General features: G+C 44.7%; 1 protein-coding gene across 5 annotated transcripts in view; it reads left to right on the top strand.

Annotated features, from left to right (window-relative positions):
* The first annotated feature begins 6899 nt into the window (after positions 1-6899).
* MYRIP (myosin VIIA and Rab interacting protein) overlaps positions 6900-8482 on the top strand; it is a 211077-nt gene continuing 209494 nt past the window's right edge. For all 5 annotated transcript variants that reach the window (XM_063407338.1, XM_063407319.1, XM_063407330.1 and 2 more), the window contains exon 1: positions 6900-7039. The gene's annotated coding sequence lies outside the window, so the exon portion shown is untranslated. The remainder of the gene's footprint in view (positions 7040-8482) is intronic.

Here is an 8482-nt window from a genome sequence, read left to right as displayed (position 1 = left end):
TGTTAATTTGGGCAGAGTGGAAGGAGTTAAGGAATAAGTCTTGCAGGGCTGATGCTGGTCTTGCAGAAAAAGAGTGCATCCGTGCAGTGCCTGCAGCCCTCTGCAAGGACAACACAAGGTGAAGTGACATGGTCCTGTCAGACACAATACCTTTAAAACGAGATGGAGAAGTAAAACGGCTGATCTGAGGTCCCAAGGCAGATATAGAGAAAAGAAACTTGTGGGTATTTGGGACAATCCCTGGAGGGTTTGATTTGAATAAAACCACACAGTCATTTCTGCAGCTTGTGACAGATATAATCCTGCTCCAGTATATCCCATGACCTTTTGGGGGTGAATTAAATGAGAAGAATTTTACTTTGTGTATGAGAAAACACCAAGTAACAAACTGATTATAGAAAATCCAGGGAGAGGAATTAAAGCATTCATGGGGTAAGCTCTTTGAAACAAGCACAATGTCTTTTCTATGCACTTGTACAGAACAAGCTCAAAGGGTACTGAGCATAATCAAGGCATGTGAGAGGTTGTGCAAGAATATGTCAAACCATAACATGATTAGATGTGCCAGCATCTGACACATCTGCTTTCACAATACTTTGACTCAGTCCTTTCCTGGAATGAGGTGCTGGTAGGCAACTTTCTTTTAATTGTTTTGACTGTTGATGCCATGCATTTGTCACAAAGCTTTGAGTTTGGGAACAGAGAAACTACCTTTCTGAAAGAGTCATCGTGGAAATATTTTAAATTAATGTAACGTCCATCTCTGCTAGATGTACCATGGAGAAAAGATTCTCAGAATATCTGTTACTACTGCTCCTGGGTAAACCTTACCAGTCAGTGTATCTAACTTACATGGCTCAGAAACATTAATGAACTAGCCTGTGTCACTAGCAAAGAGCTCGCCTCACTGTCACCAGGCATTTTTGCTGCTGAAAACATCCATTTATTCCCTCAGCCATTGGTACTGATTCTGAACAGATTATTATCACAGAGGAAGGGACTTCAATGTAAGATGACTGCATTAAAGTTTTGTAAAAGTTTTGAAATTGTACCTATTTCCATCCAATAGTCTAATGGGAAGAGGAGAAAAGTGACCAAACTTTTTCTCTTTGAAAAGATGAATTTTCTCTTTGACTCAGAAATGGTTAAATCCTATAACCCCAAACAATTGGTTGGAAAATTCTGCTGATCTGGTTTTGTTGACCTCATTTCCATGCGGAAATTACTGTCAGGATTAGTGTTTCTTTTAAAAAAAAAAAAAAAGAATTTCTGAAAACTACTTGATACAGGATGTACTAAAATATAAGAAGTTAATATAAAGTATTTTAATTTTGACTAATCTTCCTTAAAGGAATTCACTTTTTTTGTACTGCCTAGGATTTTCAAGACTCTGTTCATGAGGATTTGTTACATTATTGCTGTGGTTTTGCTTGTAAAATATAAGCATAGAATTATATAATGTATACTCTATGCATCTGAGGAGAGTTTTTCTGTACAGAGTTATAATAAGGGACAGAAAAAAATGTAACACTTTCATCATTTATCAGCTTTAGCCAAAGGCAGTTGGGTTGATGACAACTAAGATTTTAATAATTTCAAATAATGAAAAGCATCAATTTATTTGAATAAGAAAAGCATTTAATAGCTCTTTTTATGAGAACAACCTTCTAGAGTGTATTCTTGTAGTATGACTCTAGGTATCAGAGATGTTAAGTAAAATAAAAAATTCTTGGTGGTGCTAGAGAAAGAAGCAATGAACCCAAAAGAGAGCTGCAGGCATAATAGTTTTAGATGGGTTTGTTTTAAACCCAAAATTTCACAGCCATCTGTTGATTCTGGTACAAAGAAATCAAATGAAGCTGAAAGAAAATACCACTAAACACAAGAGATCAAGAGCTAAACCAACACTCGCTCCTGTTTGTTCAGTGCTCGAATCTGTGAAGTCAAATCTGCCTTAATATGAACATTTTCCTGTTTAGCTGGAGACTTGCACGGTTTTTCTATTCCTCCCCTAGGCACCACAGAGCTTTTTCTCTCATTTCTTGATTTGTGAAGATGAAAGCAGAGCTGAGCCATACTAAAGATGCTACCACATCCTCAGTGCCACTTTGCCCAGGACACAAATGCAGCTCTAAAGAAAAGCATCAGTGGACCACATCCCTCCTGCTGCTTGCTCATCCTTGGATTGATGACTAAGAAGGAGTTGTTGCATGAAAGGTCCGGGCTAAGTAGAGAAAAAGACTGATATAAAAATATAAACAAAACCACAAAAAAAACACCCCCTGAGGATGAAGGTCACTTGTTTCGTGTGTTTCAGCCACTGCCAAAAAATGAAGTCCATTCTTCAGGGAAATTGAAGAAGTCACCAGACCTTTTTAAGAATTTTCTTTTTAGTTGCGGAAATGTAGGAGCTTAATCTTGTCCTCACCCATACCTTTTTGGTGAGAAGGGAAAGGCACTGAAAGAGTCTTCATTTCTTTGCATGGAGCTGCTTCTGCAGACACCTTCAAGCTTGCATTTATGCACCCTGAAAGAATGAAGAAATCTACAGTAAGAACAATACAGCAGCATCATTTTCTCTTCTGCAACTTATTCCCATTCTGATTATTCCCATTCCCAATAATCATGGAAAGAAATTCTCTTACTAATTACGTATCATGTTTTTTCACCATCTCTATAACTAATTCATATTCCTGTTGTTGCCTTTTCATTGACCACAAAACCACAACAAAACCAAAAAATCCCTCCTTTCTTTCCCTCCACTGACCATAAATTGTTTTTGCTGCATTAGTTACAGTTTGTCTGCAACTGTTTTCATCCCAGTTGTGAGAGTTTGGTGAGTTTGGTAAATTTGTGTCTTTTAAAACTGTTTGTTCGCCTAAGTTCTGCTGCTGCTAGGTAAATAGCAAAATTTCCTCAAGCTGTCTGCTTTACTAGTGTAGGTATATAACCCTAATCCTGTCTTCTATCAGCTTTCCCTTTCCTCTTTTCACACTTTAGCATTTATCAGAGCCTCTCCATACACTGTGAAGTTTGTGGGGCAGGGAGCATGGCTGTTGAAATCTCCAAAGGAAAGTCATGGCAAAGTGTAATATCAAAGGTTATGCCCCACACACTAAATATTGTTAAAAATGCGTCCATTATTTTTAGTTCTTTCTCTTTGTGCTCATTTTCTTATGGCCTATGAATAACTTAACTATTTAAACTCATTTATCATAATACTCCATGTTTTGCATAGACACTTTGTAAAATGATTTCTGTTTATGAAGTTCTTCAAGACCCTAAGATAAAAGGTTACAATGATTTCCAAGTCATTACCATTAAACTATTGTTAACTACACTTTGTGAAAATACTCTGAGGTCTTAAGAGATCAGTTGAAAGCAAGAGAAACTTACTACTGACTTATTACTGTCTTCATTTGCTGCCCTAAGATACCAGTAGGCTGGAATAAATTCATAATTGGTCCCTGTGGCTAAAACAGAAGCTGGTGGCTTTTCAGCAGGTACTGTCCACATTTGCATCTCCAATTTCCCTATGAAAAAACCTACTTTTATTGAGAAGGTTGGGACACTCGGAAAGCAAATTCATAAAGTCCTGCTGAAGCAGTCTGTGATTGTCATTCAATAATCCAGCATGACTGTGTGCATTGGCTAAAGTCATATTTCTGCATCCCCCTATCTATTCTCTGAGGGAATACCAAACCAGCAAAAATATTATTTTCCCAAAAGCCAACTTATTCGAAGGTTTTGCAACAATTGTATGCTGTACAAAAGACGGCCAAAACTCCTGATCACAGGAACTGTGCTCCAAAAACCTTCCTATGGTTAGCAGTCCCATTCCATGGATGCTGAGGTCAGAGGGAAGTTCTTTGTAGAGTGGGACCTCCTACCCAGAACAACTGCTGTCAGGCTAAGGCAGGGTGGCACAGGCCCTGGCAGCAGCCTGCCCTGACCTCCTTACACAGCACAGCTTGGGGACAAGCCTGAAGGGGCACCTCTTGGCCACTCCAGCCTTGTAGCCACAAGTTATGGCATCACTGGATTTAGTGCTGAGCATTCCAAGAAATACCAGCCTGCTTATTTCAGTCAGCATTTGGATGACATTTTTCGTTATGGAAAAAGGCTGTATTGTGACAAGAGAAATTTCCCACCAAGAAAACACATTATTTTCTTGTCCTGCACCCCATTATTACCAGATCTGCCTCCCATTTTTTACAAGGTTTTTTCCCATGCTGCTGCCTAATCAGCACCGTATGGCAATATGGTTGCTGTTACTACAGATGCCTTCCTTGGGTCTGACTTCTTTTTTTGCTGCTCTCAGCACTGAGGTTATTATCACTGAAAGATTGCACAGTCTGTAGTTTATCCTATCTGTTGTGCTTATATGGAGAACTGGGAATTTCAGAGCTACAGGATGTGAGACAAGCATGCAGGGCAGTCTCCGTTCCCTGATGAGTGCTCACTCTTGCCAGTGTCCCTTGCTCCTCTCTACAACCACCAGGCACTGGGTGGGAAGGTGCTTGGACATGTGTTACTCATAGGGTAAAAATTCCCATGCTGCCACTAGGGACTTCTCTTTAGCTGGATAGTTTCTCTTCCTTAGACTTCTGTTTATTCTGCATGCTTATTTAGATACTTATTTTGTCAATGGCTGTGTCTCATGTGATTCCAGAGAAAGCCTGGCATATCCCAGTGTTCTCGTCTATCCCTTATGATTTGGCCTATGGAGTGAAGAAGAGATTTTATACAGGTTTAGGGGTTTTGTTTTATTTTGTGGGGTGTTTTTTTTGTCTTGTTTTGGTTTTTTTAACTGTGAATGGCATTCATCAAAAATACTTGCTACAGGTGCAAAGAGCAGCTGATTTCTCTCCAAGTGAGACACCAAAACCTGTAGATGAGGACAAGTAAAGCATCCAACAAGCAGGGTGGGGATACAGTCAAATAGAAAAGTCCAGCACAGTATCCACAAGTTGATTACAGTATTTCTTCACTTTTGCATTGTTCCCTTTTTTGCATTGTTCCACTCTTTTAGTGGCACCCTGTCAGTAGTTAATGGCTGGCTTAGCTGTGCCACAGATTAATACCTTCCCCGTGGAGTACTGTTGCAGTAAAAACATGTAAATGTAAACATATAAACATATACTGATTTACATGTAAACATGTAAAAACATATTGAGTGCTGTACTGGTGTGCAATGAAAAAGCCTCAAGTCCAGTGCTTTATCTCCAGTGGAGAAGAATGTGAGTACTACCTTGAAAGGAAAAAACTCTGTGTACCTAACTGCAGAATGTTGAGGCAAGGGCAAGACATTACTCTTGAATTCAATATTAGCTTAGTAGCTTGAGTGTGAGGAGCAGGATCTCAAACAGTTTTATCTGTTTGACCTCATGGTTGTATAATCATAAGCATGATAGAATTATTGGTATTGGTGGCTGCCTTTAAAAATATTATTCTTCCAGTGTTTCAGTTGGAAGATTGGAGGGGGGTTTCTATCCAGATGTTTTTTCAATTATTAAAAGTGCTCATGTGTGTTACTGATTATTCTTCTAATAGGGGCAATGTGTGACCTATTGTTTAAGTCAATCTCTCATTTGTTGCTATGTCATGTTGCTCTTGAAAAACTTTTACTGCTGAAAATGACTGCTTTTTCTTGTTTTTATTTAAAGAAGTAAGAAGTTTCTTCTGTTTGGGAAACACTGAGACATGTATTTACCTATAGATGCGTTTGGGAAATACAAAATATTATTTGATGCAGAGTGCTTCCTAAAGTTGTTTTTGTTTGTTTGTTTTTTGCATACACATTTAAAATGAATGTGATGTCTGCCTCATAGAGCAGCACCCATTTTACTAACACAGGCAAGCATAGAAGTAAACGTTTGCTAAACCAGTTTATTTGTAATACCGTGAAACTCATGTAAACAAAAATACTCTCCCAGAAAATCTTTTCTTTGAAAACCTGCCAAAAATTATTGAATTAATCTGTCTTGACAGAGCACTTCAGCTGAAATCAAATAAATCCATACTTTGCAGTGAAAAGCTGCAGCTATTTTAAAATGAAGTTAAGCAAGCATGGAAAGAAACAACAAGAAAAAAACCCCAAAAAACACTCCAAAAAGGGGAAAGGAAAATAACACCGGGGAAAAGTAATTAGCCTGATACAATACAATCTGCAGTGATTCAGGACATAAAAAAGCGCTTCCACGTTACAGCGGTGACTCACAGATGAGCTGAACGACTGACCAGGCCGCACCGTCCCTATGACTGCCCGGTGCGCCTCATCCATACGGATGGAATTCTCGCCCGTTCCCACACCCGGCCTCTCTCCTTCGCCAGGCTCCCGCCACGGGCGGCCCGCACCACGGCGGGGCCCAGACAGGCACTGCCCGGCAGCACCTGTGCCTGTGCCTGCCTCGCCTGGCCAGCTGGGGCTTGGGTGGCGGAGGGGCCGCAGGTGTCCCCCCTGGCCAGCGGCTGTGACAGCGCAGGGCGGCCCCGGGGCACCCGCCGGGGCGGCAGGAGACCTGCCCGTGCCTGTCGGGGGCGCAGCCCTAGGGATGGATGCGCCCCGGAGCGCGGAGGTGCGCGCAGCCCCCGCCCCTGCCGGGCGCACCGCCCCCGCCTCCCGCCCGGCCCCTTCCCGGCGATTGGCGGCAGCGCCGGGCAGGTGCCGGTGCGCGGCGGGAGCTGCCGCCGCCGGCTCCGCAGCAGCACTCGGTGGCGCGTCCGGCGGGGCGGGGAGGGCTGAAGGCGGCGGCGACAGCGACAGCAGCAGCGGCGGCAGCAGCAGCAGCAGGAGGAGGAGGAGGAGGAGGAGGAGACAGCGGCTCTCGCCTTGCGCCGGCCGGTGCGGAGCGGGACCGGGGCACCTGTGCCCGGCGGCTCCGCGCAGGTGGCGGCCGGGGGCCGGCGCGGGGCGGCCGCAGACCCCGCCGTGCATGAGGGACGGGGCGCAGCCGCTCGCGGTGGCTCTGCCCGTGCCCCAGCGCCTGGCACTTCCCGCCCGCCTGCCATTGTGGTGCAGCCCTCGCACTTGGCCGGGGTGAGTACGGCCGGGGCCGGGGTGGGCTGGGCCCCCCTGCCGCGGCAGCTCGGGGCCGGCCGGCGCCGTGGGGCGGCCTGCGGCAGGGCCGAGGTGCGGGCCCGCAGCGCCCGTCGGGGGCGACCGGGCTCGGGCCGTGGGGGGCCCGCGCCGCTGGGGACGGGCCGGGCGGGGCCGGGCGTCGGGCGGGCCGGTGGCCGAGGGGCCGCCGCCCTCCGCGGCGTTTAGGGGCGAGGCGGGCCGCTCCTCCTCGGCAGCGCGGCATTAGGCTGTGTTTTAATTACCGGACAGATGTCTGAGCAGCTTCGTGGTGTTCTGCTGACGCGTGGCTGTTCGAGCACTGTCACTGCAGTGCATCATCATTATCATTATCATTTGAGTGTTTTACTCTTGATCAACTTCCCCGGGAGCCCGGGGAGCGTTTCAGCGTGGCGCTGCCGCTGTCCCCGTTTCATGGGAGCATCCCGCCACTCTGCGCTTGTAATTTATGCCTCAGACAGAAGCAGCGTGCGTTTTCCTAGTATCAAGGTCAGTTTATCGTAACTGCTGAGGAAAATACCATATGGCTTAGACTGACTTTTCTTAGGGAATCTAATTAAGAAGGAGCCTGTGTTGTGCTGGGATTTGTGTTACGTTTCAGGCAAGCGTAACCGAATTAGACTGTAAAATGCCTTATAGCGTGTGCATGTCCCTCCTCAAGCGTGTTCGCGCGGGGACATTAGCTGTAACTAGCAATCTGTTTTGACAAATTATGCTTTTTGCCTCATACCTACCATCTTACTATTTCCTGCATTTCTGAAAATGTGGGTAGCTGCCTTGCTGTGGAGCCAGGAGTTTTTTAGAACAGCAAAGATTTTAGCAATAAAGGCTTTCACTCGTTCCTCTTGTAAGCCTTTTCTGGAAGGCTAGAGAGAGAGCATGGAGGCATAGTTAGTCTAGTTCTCATATTACCGGACATCTTTCTGATTTTGATGGACCTGTCATCAAACTTGACAGGTTTTATAGTTGCTTATTTATGGTGATAGCTGTTCTCTGTATATTGCGTTGAGACCACTGACTAAGCCCCTGCTGGTAAATGTCAAGCAGCAGTGTTTGCCACTTCATTCTACCTTCAGAAAGCTGTGCAAAAAGCAGAAGATGCTGTGTCTTGTACGTAGCCCCTCAGGCTATTGCCTTACCCATCACTACTCAGGTATTGCATTGTATCAGAGCATATTTACTGATACCTTATGCCAAGCATCTAAAACGGTACTTGACTCTTGTGTAGCCTTCCTGGGGAGTTTGTCAGGTAACTTAGTACAATGCAGTTAGAAATGGGGGAGTAGCATTTTCAATACCTGTAACACATTAATTGCCAGTGGTGAGAATGCACACAAGTCAATTCCACCCTGGTAGCCCTCACAGGGGTGAGACATGCTTAGAGCACTACACCCTGTGACACGA

The sequence above is a fragment of the Prinia subflava genome, chromosome 1, assembly GCF_021018805.1.
Source record: "Prinia subflava isolate CZ2003 ecotype Zambia chromosome 1, Cam_Psub_1.2, whole genome shotgun sequence".
NCBI lineage: Eukaryota > Metazoa > Chordata > Aves > Passeriformes > Cisticolidae > Prinia > Prinia subflava.
This window is presented reverse-complemented; position numbering and strand designations above follow the sequence as displayed.